Source organism: Otolemur garnettii, unplaced genomic scaffold, assembly GCF_000181295.1.
Source record: "Otolemur garnettii isolate 467f Iridium unplaced genomic scaffold, OtoGar3 scaffold00109, whole genome shotgun sequence".
NCBI classification, from domain to species: domain Eukaryota; kingdom Metazoa; phylum Chordata; class Mammalia; order Primates; family Galagidae; genus Otolemur; species Otolemur garnettii.
The window spans coordinates 6,970,625-6,974,781 of record NW_003852504.1 but is presented as its reverse complement, the minus strand read 5'-3'; the positions used below and the strand labels follow the sequence as shown (position 1 = coordinate 6,974,781).

At 40.3% G+C, this 4,157-nt stretch overlaps 1 protein-coding gene across 1 annotated transcript in view; it reads left to right on the top strand.

The window, feature by feature from the left end:
- MOSPD1 (motile sperm domain containing 1) overlaps positions 1 to 4,157 on the top strand; it is a 25,732-nt gene that overhangs the window by 5,231 nt on the left and 16,344 nt on the right. The window lies entirely within an intron of this gene.

Below are 4,157 nucleotides of genomic sequence, written 5' to 3'. Positions count from 1 at the left end.
TGAGCTGTGATGCCACGGCACTCTACCCAGGGGGATAGCTTGAGGCTCTGTCTCAAAAAAAAAAAAAAGAATATAAAAGTAACATTATAACATCCTTTGTAATGACTTGAAGAACAAACCAGCCATTAAAAACCCTAATAGGTAATACTGCAAATTCAAAGAGGAAGAGAGCTGATTTTATAAAATAGGAAAAGAATTTTTAATACTAGTGAGACTAATGGAAAATAATTTATTGTTCTTAATATGTAGAATTTAGTTGGCTGTTGGCAAGGACTGCAGCAAGTATGGTGGAAGGAGATAGTCCCTGAGCCCAGATAAAAGGGAGCTGGGAACTCTAATCAGAGTAAACAGTAAGAGCCCGAGACAGGTAGTTAAGTAGTTGGTACATTGTGGCCAAGCAGATGGATCACTAGTTTCTGGAGAAGTTTCTACTTTGAATCATCCTTAGCTATTTTCAAACTTTGAACCACTTCAGTACAGGAATTCCCAAAGACCACTTCATTTGATTCTTTCTGCAGCCTCCTCTTTCCAAAAAATAGTGGGGAGAGGTGCAAATGGAAATAGGCTGTGAAAGTGGTTTTTGTGGCCCTCAATAGTCTCCAGGTTTTGAATCTATGGTGACAAAAAAGAATTGATAAAATTGAAACTCCCCTGTTTATCTGAAAATCTTTTTTTCTTTTTTCCTTCCTCTGGTCAATGCGAAGTGAGGAAAACAGAAAATAATCCCAACACTTTGGGGTACTGGTCTCCCTGGACTGATGGTGGAAAGGGTCCATGAAGATTTCAGTGTTTATGCTGCTTTTGTGGGAGAGTAGTTTGCAAAGTGGTCACAAGGTGGTGTACACACATAAGGTTTTCTTTCAAATTTCATTCAGGATTGCTTTTCTGTGTGTGCCTTTAGTACAGGGGAGGAGGCCAAGGCAGTTTCCTGTATCACCAGCTCCCTGCTACACTGTCTGCCTGTAAGGTCAGGGGTATGTTGGAGCCTCGGATTTCTAAATTGGCGCAACTCTAAAGAGCCGGGGAAATGAGAGGGAAACAGGAGGAGGAGGGGGAGGAGAGGCAGCTAGGAGTGCTGATTCCCTCTGCTCTCCTCTTACCCCAACCCATGGCAAACAGCCACCTAAGATTTACTGTTCCTCTAATTAGGATCCTTTGCCTGTCTTTGATGGACAAAATGTGTTTAGCTACTGGGGGGGGCATGTTCCGTGTTGGAGGAAATAGATATTAGTAGACACCTGTAGGATAACTGATAAGCTTCCTATCTGCTAAGTGACTAGCGCTGAGCTTGGGTCTATGAGGGTTACAAAACCAGACAAAACCACCCTATAAAAACCAATATGGCATTAGACCTAAAATCTGATTGAGGTGTCAGTGCACACAAAACAACTGTCAAAATATTCAGTCTATATAGTAAGTATATTAAAACTATTATAAAATGGGTGAGATGCATGTGGGTCAAAGTAGTAGAGGAACACTGCAGGGAGAGGGAGTTTGAACAAGGCTTTGAAGAATGAGTAAAATAAAATTCTGCTGTCCAGAGAGGAAGAATGGGGCAAACCGTGGTTATTTTTATTTTTATTTTTTTTGCACTTTTTGGCCGAGGCTGGGTTTGAACCCGCCACCTCCAGCATATGGGGCTGGCACCCTACTCCTTTGAGCCACAGGTGCCACCCCTAAACTGTGGTTATTAATGCCTTAATGAATAGTTACTGACAGCCATAGCTGTTTCATCATCAGGAAAACAAAATGTGTGCAACTCAATAAGTGAAATCGTCTCGATTTTTCTTTACAAAACTGAAAAGGAAATTTTACAAGGAAACACAGACTTGATTGTAATTTGAAGTTTGGATCATCCTTTGAGAACTCTGATCTTGAAAAGCAGAGACATTTTCTAGAGATGAGGGCATGTGTGGAAGTCAACATTAGGGGGCAGGACTTCTGAACTGAGACACAGAGGAGATGATGATTGTATAAGGAAGTGTGAGACTGGGCACCAGAGTTTTGCCACTAATACCCTGTGCAACCTTGACTAAGTCTGTTAACCATCCTGCCATGCCACTTTCCTCATCTGTCGAATGAGAAAGATTGAGAGCTAACATTCTTTGATTTGGCATGCACTTGACTTTTGGAAAGCAACTTCATAAACCAATTTGCAGTAAGGTTTTACCAGCTTAGTATATAATCTCCCCCTAGGAGTTTTTCATTTTATCATTCTGTAATATGGACTTGGAGCAAAGAGAAAGTGTTAAAGCCCATCAATTAAAGACAGGTGTTATGCTTCGTTATGTTTGTTGGCAGAGTTGCTAATATTTCTCTGGTGCTAATTCTTCCCTAATTTTCACTGGTTGGAGTTTAGGAGGCAACTTAACATTTTAGCCAAGATAAGAGATAAGTGGGAAAAAGGATATGGAAGCGATAATAAACTGCTCGAAAATGATTGAACGCTTGTTTCATGGTGATAAGGTGCTAGGCACAGTGGCTCACATCTATAATCCCAGCACTTTGGGAGGAATATAACTTGAGGCTGTGAGTTCAAGACCAGCCTGAACAACAAGTGAGACCCTGTCTCTTAAAGCAAAATAATAAAAATTAGGAAGGTGTGGTGGTGCGTACCCATAGTCCTAGCTACTTGGGATCCCTTGAGCCCAGGAATTTGAGGTTCTGGTGAGCTATGGTTGTGGCACTGCACTCCAGTCTGGGTGACAGAGTGAGACACTGTCTTAAAAAGTGACAAGGAGATAGCTTATTCATGATTCATGGGAAAATGTGTACATATTCAACTCAAAAGAGCTTAAAAATTAAAAGAATAAGAATTTCTATGCCATTATTCAAAGGTAGCAAAATTTCTACTCTGACCTATGCCAGCGAACTTCTCCTTAAAATTAGAACCAAGATTTTAGTACTTGTCTGTGTGGTTAATTTTGACTACCCAGTCAGATTTATGAACCATCTCATACTCTTTCATAACAGATAGTTTTGTATTAGAGTTGTACATGTTCTTAAGTTTGCAGGTCATCTCAAATAAATATTTTGTCATTATAATGAGTTTCTGTTGTGTGTAAAATTATTTTAAATAATTGAAATTATTCTATTTAACAAAGTTTAAGGTTGTCAATATGTACTTAAAGGATCATAAGTTAGAAAATGCAGTAACAGATTTTTCTAAATTCTCTATTATTTCAAAATTGGTACCTTTTTCAAACAAATTAGGCCCTAGTAGAGTTGTTGTTTAATTCGATCTTTTCTATTTTTTTGTAAGTATTCACAGGGTTCAGAATTCAAAAGACCCAAAAAGATATCTAGAGAAAACTTCCTCCTTCCTCTGTTCCTAGGCACTCCAGGGCAAACGTTGGATATCCTTGCAAAGATTTCATCCATACCCAGGACAATAGGTTTACATGTTCTTTTATCTCCCTTTTTCATACAAATGGTAGCATATGCTACACACTGCGCCACTCCTGGCTTTTCTCAGTTAACACCACGTCTTGAACAGCAGTCCATGTCCAACTACACAAAGAGCTTTGTCTTTCTTTTTGACAGATATCTGGTATCCCAGCAAATGGATAGGCCACACTTTATTTAATGAATCCCCTGTTAATGGACAGTTGGACTGTTTCCAGTCTTTTGCTGCTAACAACAAGTTGCTCTTATTGAGTGCCAACCTCTGTTCTGTATGCTTCACATAAATCATTTTATTTAAGCCTCAGTGCTATAAAGAAACCCTTTCATATACATGATTTCACATAAGGGGAATATGTATACTAGATAATCCCTAGAAGCAGAATCTCTGGGTCTGATATGTACGTTTGATTTTGGCAGGTGTAGTGGATATGCCAGTTCACATCCCCACTCACAATATAAGAATGTGCCTGATTGCTCCCACCATGGGCTTTCAAAACTTTGAATTTTACTAATTTTTTTTTTTTTTGAGACGGAGCCTCAAGCTATCCCCCTGGGTAGAGTGCCATGGCATCACAGCTCATAGCAACCTCCAACGCCTGGGCTCAAGCAAGTCTCCTGCCTCCGCCTCCCAAGTAGCTGGGACCACAGGCACCCGCAACAACGTCTGGCTATTTTTTGGTTGCAGCCATCATTGTTGTCTGGCGGGCCCAGGCTGGATTCGAACCCGCCACCTTAGGTGTATGTGGCTGGCG